Source organism: Pelodiscus sinensis, chromosome 5 (assembly GCF_049634645.1).
Source record: "Pelodiscus sinensis isolate JC-2024 chromosome 5, ASM4963464v1, whole genome shotgun sequence".
NCBI classification, from domain to species: domain Eukaryota; kingdom Metazoa; phylum Chordata; order Testudines; family Trionychidae; genus Pelodiscus; species Pelodiscus sinensis.
Genome location: NC_134715.1, coordinates 40,107,621 through 40,122,772, shown reverse-complemented (window position 1 = coordinate 40,122,772; position 15,152 = coordinate 40,107,621). Strand labels below are relative to the sequence as shown.

Here is a 15,152-nt window from a genome sequence, read left to right as displayed (position 1 = left end):
TCCTGATCTTGAAAGTGATCAGATTTACCTCTATGTAGTGACGTTGAGGCTGATTGCCTTAATTAAATTAGTGATTGTCACTGCATGTGACTTTTCTTTAGAAGTAAGATTTTCTCAATTATAGGAATTTTACTTTTTTCCCCCACAAATTTCACAATTGTTGAACACTGAATCTCAAACCCCAGAATGACTTAGGAAGTTCAAATTGATATAGGCATATTGGGCATCTTGTGGCTCTAAAAAGGCCTTTTGCTTTGCTCAATCCCCAATGCTGCATCCATCATTAGAGCACTTTCAGTAAATCACAAGTACTTTTTTTAAAAAAAGGTTAACTCTGAAGGCACATTAAACACCTTTATAAAGGTACAATTAGATCCCTTTCATGTCCAACTGGAATGCTCTGTGATTTGTTTAATCATGAATTCTTTGAGAATTGATGGAGTAGTTAAAAATTTAAATAATTAATCATTATAATTAATAATTATTGGTAGTACCCTCTGCATTCTGCAGGGCAGTCACAGCACAGTTTGTGGGAGCTTATGAGGGAGATTTTGGGATCCTCAATGTAGGTGCCAAACTTTTTTAACAGGTAACATAAGAATTAATCAGTAATTACAGTCCTCAGCGCTTTGTTTACAAAGGACTGCACAAATATTAAGTAACTGAACTTTCTGAATTGTGGGGCAGGGATTTTAACTTTGCTTCACAATTAGAAAACTGAAGCAGTGAAAAATTATGTGACTTAGTAAAGGTACACAGGGAATCAACTCCAGAATTGGCACAAATTCAGAAGTTTCCCATTCCGAGTGTCCTGCCAATCCAGAGAATGTGTGGAGATTACAGTTTCAGAGCTGATGTTTAAAGCCAATATTTCTTCTAATTCTATCTCTCAACTTCGAGAAATGCATTGAATGGTAGGCTGTATAATACTAGTTTTAGTCTAAATTTGGTGCAGAGTTCCCTCAGATAACTCTTAATGCACCTCAACCATGTCCTGAAGCCGTGTAACATTCTTCTCTAAGGAATGTGTATACTCTAGAGTATATTTTCATTTCCCCTTACCACAAACAAACAAATGTCGGTTTCCCCCAACCTTTATTTTCTCCCATTGTGACGGGGAATCCGACCCTGCACTCGACCCCGGCACAGGGAAGGGCAGCCAGCCCCCCGGGAGGGGGAGACAAGAGCCGGGAAACCTCTTTCCCACAGCCGGGGTTGGGAAACGCCGTCTGCCGCTGCGCGGAAGTGGCGGAGGGCAGCAGGCAACCCGGCGGGCAGGAGGACCCCGGAGCCGGGGGAGTGAGGCAGGCCTGGCGGAAGCCGGCAATCCCCGCTGGGCGGGGAGTTTAAAAGGCGGCCTATGGAGGCCAGAAGGGGGGGGACAGGAGACCGGGAGCACGGGCCGGGGCGGTCGGCCGGCGGGCAGTTCCCCTTCCCCCTGCAGGAGTTGGCGGCACTGAGGCCATGAGACGACCCGAGCGGGGCCGGAGGCCAGGAACGGGGCGAGAGGCCGACAGGGACGGACGAGCCGTGACCGGGATGTAGGCCAGAGCCAGCGGCCGCTGAGATTGGGGTGGACGGCAAGCCAGAGGCAAGGCACGGCCGCCTGGAGGACTTACCCCGTGGGACATGGGAGGACAAGAGCCGGTGGGCTCGGACTTGGGGTAGGAAGGGACTTCTGGGGGGGGGTACGATCCCGGCCCCAGGAGCCCGACACCAGCCCCCCGAGCTGGAACAGGTGACACCCATGAATAGTCAGTTGAAAACAATGCTACCAGCTAAATTAGTCAGAACTTTACATCTGTCTTGCTTGTCTACGCTAAACTCCTCCTCATTTTTTTCTCAACTTAATCCAGCCACTGGGCTGCCATATCCTGATTTAATATCTGAAATAGGAAAGATAGTAGTTTCCCACTGGTACATGACCTGTGATCAGAACTACAAATAAAGCTTTTGAAAACTTAGGTGGGAAGGAAATATAGACTGACACAAAGCAAATCATTGCATGTGGGTCATATGATGGTGACCTTCCATACCAGCTTCAAACTTGATTGAGGAGGTGTTTGAGTAAGGGAGGACAGTATTGCCTAATGAAAACTGCTAATTTTCTTTCTGTTGGTGCCACCCACTGTCAGGGAGCTGTGCTCATGAAACACAGAACCTTTCAAAGGTTTGGTTCAATGATTCTTGAGGCCTGCGCTCCATTGAGCTGGATGCCCAGCTGAATCAAACAGTCTGCACAGCTCCTGGCTCTAGTTTTGAAAGAGTTGGCCACCACTAATGAAATGACATAAAAGACAGCATAGCTAACCTTTTATTTTTCTACCTTGGATTGAGTTCTATTTAGCAACGGCAAGAAATTTCTATCAGGTTCCCTCCATACGGTCCTTTCAGGACTCCCATAAAGGAATGAATACAAGAGCAGAGCCTTTACCCATTCAGTTTTCAGCTCTGTTAGCTTTCAATACCAGAAATGTATTTAAAACTGGATAAGGTTTGTTAACTCTAATATAGCACTGTCACTCATCCTGATCCAAAAGACTAGAACTATATATGTGACAGGATTTGCAATTCAAATTAAACCATTTTGTTTGTTGAAAACAGTATGCTGTGGAGAAAAAAAGATTGTATAAAGGATCATATAAACCCACAGCAATAATATTATAGCATCTCTGATCATGACACTATAGTTTAGATTGTGCAAGCCATTTAATTTATAATCCTTTTCTCTCCTCCCCTCCCTTAACCTGAAAGGTTTCCAGCTTTCTGGTTCTTCAGCCTAAAAATTTCACTCAAGTTAAAACTTGGAGGACTGTATAAGATCTTAGACAAAAAGCATATTTGTTGTAGGGTGAAATTCTGCAGACTACTCCATAGTCTGTATCAAATAGTTGTTTTTGGAAAACATGAACAGAACTATGGTAATTTTCTTCAGGAAAGAGGTGGTTGCATATGCATGATCACAGTCCTGGAGTTCTGAACGATTTAGCTTTATAAGGAATTTGCCAACTTAGCATGCATGCATAATGTAAGGGATTGGAAGGTGGGAGTTCAAAGTATTCGAAAAATCTGTCAGCACATATTTACATATTGTGATAATTACATTGGCCCCATGTCTATGATATCAAGTTAATGATCGAGGGCCTGGTCCCCACTTTGTGGAGGTAATTAATGGAACAGTTCTGATGTTATCTCTGAGTGCAATTAATGATTACTAAAGGGGAGCTTTTCAAAGAGACACCTTAGACGTTAGTCCATTCCATGCTTTTCCGCCCACTGGGCTACCCACAACTAGGAGTTAATTACCCTCTAAGCTTTTGAAGAATCTCCCCTTATTGAAGTAGTACCCCAAAGGTCTAACTAGCCACTTGGTAATCAATGTTCCTTGCCTGTAAGCAGGTAGTGAATACACATTTCAATCGATTTCCCCTAGATAAAACTGTGGGTTCACAATAATTCTGATAATTCCATCTGCAAAATATGGGGTGCTAACAAAGCCCAAATGCCAATTCTAGCAGTAAGGCTAAGTTACAAATAGTTCTTAACTGGCATTTATCATTGTACGTATAATAACTGATTTGCATGGAACAAAACTGTTCCCTGAACCAGCCCTTCTCAACTTTCCACAAAGAGATGTTTCATTTGAAATCAGAGTTATAAAAAGAGAAAGTCAGAGCTTCTTCTATGGGAAGTATATTTGCAGTCTTCCCAAAATATTGTTTCCTTGTGGTGAAAGACTTAGCAAAACCTAGAGGCTATGTCTACATTGTGCAAGAAGATATGTAAATGAGGTGTGGCGAGGAATATCACCACGCCTCATTTGCATACTTAATGAGCCACCATTTTTGCGCAAGAAAGAGCAGTGTAGACTGAAATAAGCGGCAGAACGGCTCTTGCGCAAGAGGGGGCTATTGCACAAAATGGCATCTCATTAAGTACGCAAATGAGGCACTGCGATATTCATCACCATGCCTCATTTTCAAAAAAGCAAACAGAATTTTAGGAATCATTAAGAACGGGATAGAGAATAAGACAGAGGATATTTTATTGCCTCAGTATAAATCCATGGTACGCCCACATCTTGAAAAATGCATACAAATGTAGTCAACTCATCTCAAAAAAGATATTTTGACATTGGAAACAGTTCAGAAAAGGTCAACAAAATGTATAGGGGTTTGGAACAGGTGCCATATGAAGAGAAATTAAAAAGACAGGGATTTTCCATCTTAGAAAAAAGGACACTAAGGGGGGATATTATAGAGGTCTATAATTTCATGACAGGTATGGAGAAAGTGAATTAAAAAAGTTATTTACTTGTTCCCATAATATAAGAACTAGGGATTACCAAAGGGGGTGGGCGCGCAATGCATTCTGAGCAGTGCTGAGGGATGACTTCCTCGGCCCTGCCCTTTCCACCCAAGGCCTAACCCCTTCTGTGACTATGGAGCTGAGCCCCACCCCTTTGCTCAGGAGCCCAGCAAGTCCATTGCCCCCCCACCCCGCTGCCAAGTGTGCAAGGTATACAGCTTAAAATGGTGATGGGCAACCTTGTCCGCCAATATGTATGTGTTTTAAAAGATAATAATTGGCTTCCTCTACCAGCTGGTCTTGGACTATGGCTAGGCTTTCTTTCAGCTGGCTTTTGTGCTATGTTTTAAAATAGTGAATTCCTGCCTGTCCCCACATCTTAACTAGAAGTGCTTAAGGGTGTGAGATATGTTATCTTATAGAGCAATGCTAAACACCTAATTTAAATGGATGGGATCACACACAAGTATAGATCTACTAGCCTTTCCTGAACTGTATCCAGGCAAATGCTTATTTCTGAGCAGAAGTGAGGTAGAGTAGACCTGTCACAAATATAGCCCTCCCCTCCCCATTACACCGTGGGCAGCTTCTGAGCCTCCACTGTGTGTTGCTGAGCAATGGTGCTCAGCAATTCTAAACCTCTCCTCCCATTGTTCACCACCTTGCAAGGTCAAGTTCATGACGAATAAGATCTACAGGACGTCTGGATTCCATCTAAAAATGCAAAACTTGCACATACCCTTAAATAGATGAGCGATCCCACATGGCTCAGAGGATGTTGCTTCAAGCACTTATTCCTACAGGGCCAGACATCTTTTATCTATAAATACCTATTCAGCATAGTAAATCAGTTGTAAATATAAACATGATTTACCATTTTGAATAAATCTTGGCTTTTGTGAGACGCACTACTGAAACAGTGTGTACGAGAATTCCACTCTAACTATAGGAAAATACCTCTATCTAGCATATGACCCAGCAGCTGTTTTTAGGAGTTCCCTTGACACTGGGCTGCTTTCATCCTTCAAAATTTATTTTAAATGGTAAATCAAATATGCAGTCATATTGCAAATGTCAATGTAATCTTTCAAATTTTTGCTTTTGGCATATACTTGCAGAATTACCAATTCTTAAAACTGGCAAAATGCCAACCTTTGCTTATTTCTTTATAAAAGGTGGATTTCTTTGGTGTAATTTTAATGTAAATTAATAGAGTACTTCTATGACTATATTGTCTGAGAGACTGACTATTTCAGAAGAGTTGGGCATGGGCCATTTATCTCTGGGCAACTGCTTTAAATCCAGCTGTGGTTAGTAATGGCCAAAAGTATTTGACCATTTGTCAACTTTTTGATGACCTTTACAATACTGTTGCTGACCTACTAGCAATCCTGATCTCACATACATGAGTATAAATCAGAAGAAACCACAGAAAACAATGGAGCTACACCGATTTCAGGCCACTGCATCACAAGTGTGGATGATTTCAACAAAAAGGCCAAGAAATAAGAGTGTGGAGACTGAATTCCCAACTTACCCTTAGGAATGGTTCTTTCAAATCATAGTTGAGGAGCATTGGGTGGGAGACATAAGGAAGATTTCAATTGCACTTTAGGACCATAGCTGTTCAGTGGATAGTTATATAACTTCAATTTCCATTCATGTGACTCTGTCACCTTTTTCTAAAAATAATAGAATATGTTTGCTTAGCATAGGTTTAGAGTTAGAATATCTGGTTACTTTAAAAATATAGAATGAAAGCATAATTAAGGAACCTTTTTCTACTAATCACACAAGAAAATAAAATTGAGAAAAATATCTCTTCTTCTCTCTTAAATTTCCTGATAGTTTAAACCTATGAAAATAAGGTAAACTAATTTAACTGCACAATTCAATTTAATCTGCTGATTAAAATCATGTAGAGACAAATGGATATAAATGAAGCCTGGCAGCTGCTGAAAGAACATGACAGACAAAGGACACAACCCTGTTAACATATGAGTAACTTTATGCATGTGAGTATTTCAACTGACCTGTAGGAGACTATTCGTGCATAAAAAGTTGCTCATATTTGCATCTCATTTAACACACATTTTCTGATACTCCTCCCATAATCGTCCCTGTTCATTGCAAGGAGACTTATGATGGGGTCAGACTGGCCACCTGATATGACTAATTCATTGACTTCGGAATACTCTCCTGCTTCTCCTTAGAAAAGACTGTGGTGATTGGTGGTGTTGAGGTATGACTGTGCGTTCAGAAAGAAACAAAAGGCTTAAGTTAAGGAAAACCATTGTCAGTTCCTTCTTCCACAGCTCAGTGTAGAGAAGATGCACACAAGCAGACATAAACTATGTTTTTGTTCCCAGAACTAAAGTAACTTTAATAAACAGTTATATTTTGGAACAGCCTTGAGAAAATAGACATGAAATAGGGAACACAAGCATCCTATTTGTCTTCACAGCTCTATTCTTTTGATAATTATTATATGCAGCACAAAGAAACAGGCTTTGCCAATGCAAGAAAGAGTGCTAATATGGAGACAAAATTTCTTTGGTTAGAGTTCATCAGAGTGTTTATTTTGTCCGTGCTGTAACATTATTGTTCTCTGTCTATATGAAATACATTTTTCTCTGGTATCCGTGGTACATGGAATAGAAGAGAAAGTTGTAGAAAATGTCAGGACAAAAACACAAAGTAGAACACTGAAGGTTAAAAGTTAATGAAAATGTAAAATATGGTCAAAATCAGAATGATATTATCTGAGCTTCTATGAAATTTTCTGACAGCAATGAGACAGTTACTTCATGCTGTTAACCATGTAAACTGAATTTAATTTAAAAAATCATCACACACAAAAGTTAAATGAGAAAAAAAGATAATAGAGGAAGTTTTCAATGTCTGTTTATTTTTAAAAAGCAGAGTTTTTTCTGCTGATAATTATTTTCTTTTCTGAGCCTATAACATGCACCAATGCAAATTTTCTATGCTGGATAGTCTTGATAGTTATATGTTTTCTCTCTCTCTCTCTCTCTCTCTCTCTCTATCTCTATCTCTCTTCTCCCCCTCCCCCCCACAGGGTCTTTGCATATGCACTGCCCAGCAGGTTATTTCAGCTAAAGAACTGATATGATATAGGGCTATTTAATTTGAAGGGTCATATAACAAGTTTGCCATCCATGCAGTTTTGTTATTATGTGTAAGGAAAGTTTTGACAAATGAAATTGTCCATCCACCACTGAAAATTCAAATGTCTAAAAACTATAAGGAGAAATCGTATGGGCTCAGCTGCAAAACTGGCCATCCAAAGCAAATAACAGAGACTTGGCTGCATACCATGTTCTTCAACCTCAACCAAGACATTAACAGAAAGAAAGGTTTATTATTCCTTTACATTCCTTTATGGAAAGGTGCTGTATTATTTAATAGAAGATTGTAACCTTTCTGCATGATTTTTGAACATCCTATAACATTGAATAAAGGTTTGTCTGCCTGTCCTAGAATTCTAGAAGATGATTTTAAAAACAGAGACAAGTGTTTGGTTGTGATAATTCTGTAGATTTTCACAGGAATTACTTTATATCCCTAATAAGTGTCTTAATAATATCAGATTCTAATGATCTTTACATACGCGTTTAGCGAAATCTTGACTCTATTGATGTCAATGGCAAAACTTCACTGACTTCAACCATTACCTTATTTGTTGTTATTTATCTGTGTATGATTTTTATATTTCCTGTAGCGAAGACTACATAACCTATTCATTGTGTGAGATCTGTGTCAGGAGGACAAAATGCTGATCTCAGCTACATCAGTGCAACTGCAACATGGAGTGACTCCAGTATAATGGGAGCAGATTTTGGCCCATATCATTAGATTATGGCTGGTTGGGTATTCGTTTTTTGTAGCATAGAATGGGGGATAAACAATGCATTGTGTGTCCACATGAAGGCAGATCTATCTAGGTATTTCTATAATGTATAGCTCCATTGTATTTGAACACCTGATACTTTTTTTGCTATGTGACACAACAAAGGAGTGGGGGATGAACATTTTTTTTCTGATTTTTGTCCAAATTTGATTTGACACATATTTGATCAGCTCTACTGATGACCAGGACGTATCATTCCTATTTATTGCACTCAACACTGCTTGATCATTCATACAACTGATTAAAACATTACAAACTATATCCTGTTCTGGCTTTTAGAGCAAGAGCTTACAGTAGAGGTGTGTGTGTGTGTGTGTGTGTGTGTGTGTGTGTGTGTGTGTGTGTGTACTGTGATGGGTTATATAAATGCCACACTGAAGAATAAGGGGATAAAGAACTACTCTGGGGTCAGTCAGTCTCATCCTACCACACTTGCCAGGTATGTATAGGCTGGAAGATGAGTTTAAAAGGAGAGCAGACCAGCTCACTTGCAGACCAAAGAAAAGAACAGACCTTCATCTTCTGAGGAAGGTATTGACTGAAGGAAAGATCTTCCCAGATGACTGCTGTCCGAAAGCCACTCTGTAAAGGAAGGAACGTCCAGATTCTGACACACCCTGATAGGAAGTCATTCCCTATTTCCTATAAATTCAGTTTATTTGCAGGAATGCCTGTTGGTCCTGGAGTTCTCCAGAGAGCAATTTAAACTGACCTGGCCAGAGAGACAAGTCTCAGGATGAGGCAGGCTGCTGGAGAGAGGGAGTAGTCTTTAGCAGGGGATGTTTAATGAGGAAAAAGCTGTCTGCCATAGCCAGCAACAAGGCGGTACCAATGGTGCATACAGTGATGCTCTGAGACAACAGTGTCATTCTGGATGATGTACACATTTTCAGGAGTATGATCATTTTCATGAAAAAAAGGCATTTTTTTACTTTTCACTGTTTGTGTACATACTGCTTAGAAACACAATTTTGTTTGATTACATTAAGAATCTGGCAGGTTTTGTTTGTTTGTTTGTTTGTTTATCTGCAGCTAGTAGATATAGTCTGAAAAATGTTTATCCTTAATTCAGAACTTTCAATTGACATTTAATTTTGTAACTAAGGAGACTACTGTAGGTAAGACGTACAAATTTGAGGGATGAATTTGGTTACATTTTTTACATTTAACATTAAAATACATTAAAATACTGATGAATAAGGGCAACATGGCCAAATTTGTAAACTAAAACAGCACTTCATTGGTTCCCAGTCCCTTATTGTTTCTAATGGTATGTCTTAAATAGCCTACCAAGTGGCAAGAGACAGAGATTTCATTAGGTGGGCTAGCACAACACGTTGTGTGAGTTTATATCCTCTTGGGTTGTTTTAACTGAAGTCTGAAATGCTGTTGGAAACTGATTTTGGGAAAATAGTGCACAATAAAAATCAAACCCTTGCTGTGGTTTACAGATCACTGCCCAAGGACAAACAGCTGGCTCTCTGCATATCCCTGGAAGAGCTTTGCACCACTCAGGAATCATCCGGACAGACAGGCCACTAAGCTCCAGTCTCCTTGGACTGTTATGGGATTGGTCAAAGACAATTTTCCCATCAGACTCCCCAAAGCAGCAGAGCTTCCAAAAAGGAAGTTCTCCCTGTTCTAATCTCCAACAAGAGGCAAACCATTCTTTTGCAGTTCTATTCAGGAGAGAGGAATGCTAATGCATGATTAATTCACTGAACAGCTTTCAATGAAAAATGCCCAAACTCATCACGTCACTACTCTTCACAGGCAGCAACTCCTGTATCTTTGCAAGGCTGCTCTATACAGCAGTGAATTTGGAGCTTCACCGCTGGAACAGGAAACCTTTCAGTTCTGGCCTCTACTGCTTACTCTGTCAGTTTGTTCCAAGCTACACTTGAGCTGGGTCAAGCTGTTGTGCAGACAGTCTTCTTTTGCAAGCCAGGTAATACTCCATGCCTGGAAACAGCTTTAAAACTTTTTATTGTTTTCTACACTTGCAATGCAGCACAAGGGGAAAATGTGTGCAAAACAGGATGCCACATACTCTAAACATGATTCTGTGCCTCCATGGTCCCCCTCTTTTTTTAAAGTCAAGCATGATAGGTGCAGCTTGTGGGTCTGAAAGAAGTTAACATGGTGAGTGAGCCTCAGAAGAGCTTTTATAAAAGTTCAAGAGACGAAAGACCAGTCAGTAGAGTTACTGTAGATTTATACCTGTGTAACTGAGAGTGAAATCTGTCTTGTAAGCTACCTCAAACAAGTCCTTGGAAATTGGATGCTAGTCTTCACACTGATGGCTAGATGTTCTGGTGAAGAGCCAGTGGCAGGGAAGGAAAAATCATCTTTGGAGGTGTTGGGTTAAGTTCTCTGCTCAATTGCCTGCTGCCCCTTTATATTTGAAGCATTTTTCTGTCTTGCTGTACCCTTCACTAAGTAATATAAAAGAAAGTAGGCAATGTATCAGTTTAGAATCTGCTTGAATTGCCAAGTAAGGCACCTTTTCACTGTATATTTTATTTTTAAAATAAATTATTTAACTTCTGTGCACTTGTCGTCAATATGTAGGACTGATCAGTTCCATCTTTCAAAGGTTAGATACCAAGTGGCCTCCTCTGTCAAAAGAACAGGGTTGGAGATTGACCTTAACATTTTGGGGAAATAATTAGGGCAACAAAAACATGAGAGAAGATGAAAGCAGTATTTAGCTACCACCTAGCTATAATAGCTGTCTGGCACCAGTCAGGGAGTATGAAGCACTTGTACGTGCTAAAACTAAAAAATAAAGCAGTAAATCAACTTATCACTTACATCCTTTAATTCCTTTTTGACTTAGGCTTACCATTTGACAAATACATACTATGTCCTAGCCCAACAAATTATTCCGCGCAGCAGGGCCCCACTGAAGTGAATGGAGCTCTGTGTAGGCCTGCTCACGGGGAGTAACTTGCAAGATCAAGGCCCCATATAAAGTTTTTTAGCTTCTGAAAATGAATAATCCTTCTCATACAAGCTACTGACTTAATTTCTCTATTTCACTTTAGCAGCCCTTTATCCTGGCTCTGTGAGATACCCGTGCAGTATTGTGTTCATAGCGCCAAATGAAATCCCTTCTACTCCATTTTTTTACATCTTGCAGACTGCAGTCAGGGAGGGAAGGGGGAAAACTGAAGTAAAATGTGTAACAGTGGTTTTTATTTAAAAAATGTCAGAGTCTTCTGAGCTGGTCATGTTGTGTTGGTATTTTTGGCTGTATACTGAGTATTGTGTGTCTACATATACTACACTGCAAAACACAATGCAGTCATAAGCAAATAGCTCTATCAGTGCTTTCTGCATGTTGGTCAATGAATTATTTCAATACTTATATTCGTTATTTTATTTTCTCTTGTTGTTTTGGGGAAGTGGGATTAACTAAAATAGACCTGTGTTTTGGATGTTGTATTCTGACTGATTCTTCACACAGCATTAGTGATGTAACAATGACACCGAAAGCCCCGTGATCTATTCTGGATGCCTGATTCTAGCATTGACATGTTGTCTGACTTTGGGGAAGTTACTTTACATATCTGCATAACTCAGTTTTCCCCACAGTAAAATCCTTGAAGTCTAATGTTTGAAAATTTTAAAGATTCTACAGAAATGCTAAGTATTATGCTAGCCTTTTAGTTCTTATTTTCTAAACACATTGTACTAAGATTTAATTTCAGTTCACAAGCTACAAAAAGCAACTTTGTCATTGTAATTTTTGATCTTTTCTCCCATGGTGGCACAGTCTCCTCCTTCCTGCTTGCTCTCATGGCTTCCTAGTAATGACAATGCAGTGAGGGAACTCAACACCATGAAAACTTGCCAGAACACCAGAGAGATAGGCATAAGCTCTACACCGAAACAAGATCATCAGCATGGCTGTGGGTGTCCTAGATCAGGTAACTCAGTCTTGTGGCTCCTGGCATGTGGAATTATACATTTAGGGTATGTCTAGACTACATAGCTCCGTCGACGGAGCCATGTAAACTAGTTTACCCGGCATAGACAAAGAAGTGGGAATTTAAATAATCCCCCCTTCATTAAAATAAACAGTCACTGCACTGTATGGACGATCAGCTGATCCGGCACAGTGCGGCAGTGTAGACGCGGATCTGTCGGCTGGGGAAGCCTTTGCTGACCGATCCTGTAAGCCTCGTTTCACAAGGAGCCATGTAGTCTAGACATACCCCTAGAGTATAAACATTTAGGCTCAGGCTGGGGCCTAGTCTCTCTGACCCCACAAAAGAGGATGGCCCCAGAGCCTGAGCTCCAGCCAAGGCTCAAATGTCTACACTGCATTTTTCTTTGTCCTACAAGCCCAAGTTTGGGCTCTGAGACTTAGTGCCATGGGTTTCATTACCACAGTACAGACATATCCCATGAGTTTTGAAGTAGCAAAACAACCAATCAGGAACTCATTTGGCTCCTGGTGCAGTCAGATGGAAATTCAGTGAGGTTTGCTGTGTCCAATAAACTCTCATTCATTACCATGCTTCCTGATTGGACAGAAGAACCAGAAGGTAATCTATTAAGCCTAGTAGCAACAGCAGCACAGTACCTGCTCAATGTCTGCTACCATAGCACCAGAGTTGCTTCTTGTACCATTTCTCAGTCCAGCCCACTCCTTTTCCAGATTCAGCCCAGGTATCTACCTCCCTCTGAACCTTCTGGCTCTGACTGCTGGCTTGCATCCCACTTACCACTCTGGTTCTATTCTATTCTCATTTGTGGCTGGGACCACTGATTTTTGTTTCCTGACCACAGCACTGGTTCTGCTGCATGGCACTTCTCTAGCCATTAGGTATAACTCTTATTCCAACCATTGTCATACCCCCTGCATCCTGGTAAAGTGATAATGAGTGGCATAATGTTTCAAATAAGCTATCTGACAACTCCTTTTTTTTTTGCGAACAGCCACTCTCCTAATTCCTTTTAGCTGCAAGCTGAAACACAAGTGTCAGATTTGTGCAGCTGTTAGACGTGTATATGTTTCGGCCATCACCTCTGAAACATGCCACGTGACTTTAACAGGACTAGGATGGTAAGAATGTGGTGTACATAAAATGCAGGACTTCTTTTATTTTTTCATTTCTTTCCTTTTATGTGCCCTGCTTATGGTTCCATTTCTTTATTCCTCTTCTTGCTATGGCATTATTGCCAAAGACTAATGGAATAATACTTTGCCCAACCCATAGAGATTCATTTTTAGGGTAAGTTCCTCAAGTTTAGTTGCCATTGAACCATCCATTTTACTGGAAGTGATGGGTCACGTTACTCATTTTCCAGAGGAGGAGCGGAGGTATTAGTGGTACACTTGTGTAGTTAAACAGGTTGGCAATTTCTGTCCTGGTCCACTTCTTATTAAAACTTAGAGCTGTAGCCCCTGCTTTCTGGTTTTATTCTGCCTTCCAATCTTTTACTGCCTGAATCTGGAGAGCAGGCTGTAAAACATTAAATATGGGAAAGCTGGGAAATGTAACACATTATAAATGTATGAAGGTAGGAGATCAAAAATGTGTGGACATAAAGGTTTTATTTCTTTACATAAGGTTTAAATGAAGACTCTGCAGTATAAATCTCTACTTTCAAAGTGATCACTATTCAGAGGGAAGAAAGGTAAGACTGATTATTATGAGGTATAACATTGCACTTTAAGGGAACATCATAGAAACACAAAAGTCATGCGTGCAAATAAGTACACAAAACAAAGCAAAAAAGAATGATTGGGAAAAAATTAAAACCAAAATACACTCTAAGGGTATGTCTACACTACCCCGCTAGTTCGAACTAGCGGGGTAATGTAGGCATACCACAATTGCAAATGAAGCCCAGGATTTGAATTTCCCGGGCTTCATTTGCATAAGCGGGGCTCCGCCATTTTTAAATCCCCGCTCGTTCGAACCCCGTGCCACGCGGCTACACGCAGCATGAACTAGGTAGTTCGAACAAGGCTTCCTAGTTCGAACTACCGTTACTCCTCGAGGAAGCCTAGTTTGAACTACCTAGTTCGTGCCGCGTGTAGCCGCGCGGCATGGGGTTCGAACAAGCGGGGATTTAAAAATGGCAGCGCCCCGCTTATGCAAATGAAGCCCGGGAAATTGAAATCCCGGGCTTCATTTACAATTGCGGTATGCCTACATTACCCCGCTAGTTCGAACTAGTGGGGTAGTATAGACATACTCTCTGACTCTTTCTCTACATTATGAATCTAAAATTAGCTTAAAGGAATTATATAGTTGAATGATTTTTTTTCTGTGAACGAGTAGTCTTGTGGCACCTTAGCCCTGGTCTACACTAGGATCCTATTTTGAAATACGGTAATTCCCCTTATTTTGAAATAACAAGTGGAGTGTCCACTCTACCAAGCCCATTATTTTGAAATAATGGGCTGGTTATTTTGAAGTAATAACTCCTGCTTTCTGTGAGGAACAACACTTATTTATAAACTGTTATTTCAAAATAGCATGAGTGTGGATGCTAAGCTGCTGCTAATTCAGAATAATTGGCCTTCAGAAGCCTCTCATAGCTGTACTTGTAGACACCCTGGCCAACCTGCCATCTTCACTGCTCACCTTAAAGCAACAGTCTGCAGGAAGAGAGTTTGTGACACATGCAGACCTCTGCCGGCCCTGTGCCACACTGTATCAGTACAAGAGCCATGGCCGACCTCAGTGCTCCCTCTGAAACCCACATGGCTGCCAGCACTCCCGCAGCACCCTTGGCATGCCCCGGCCAAGGACACAGAGGAGCACTGGCCAAGGGCAGAGTTTTCAGGGGGGTAGGTGTGAGCAGCAGCCATGCGCTCTGGGATGTGGCTTGCTTTTCATCCCGTTCCCTGGATTATCACGGACTGAGGGAAAAGTACTTGCATGCCGTGAAT

The 15,152-nt window shown here is 40.9% G+C and overlaps 1 long non-coding RNA gene across 7 annotated transcripts in view; it reads left to right on the top strand.

Moving 5' to 3' along the window:
- Positions 1-15,152, top strand: part of LOC112547230 (uncharacterized) — a 218,742-nt gene that overhangs the window by 102,462 nt on the left and 101,128 nt on the right. For all 7 annotated transcript variants that reach the window (XR_012904119.1, XR_012904117.1, XR_012904120.1 and 4 more), the window contains exons 2-4: positions 9,691-10,187; positions 12,018-12,171; positions 13,822-13,888. This is a non-coding gene — a long non-coding RNA (uncharacterized LOC112547230). The remainder of the gene's footprint in view (positions 1-9,690; positions 10,188-12,017; positions 12,172-13,821; positions 13,889-15,152) is intronic.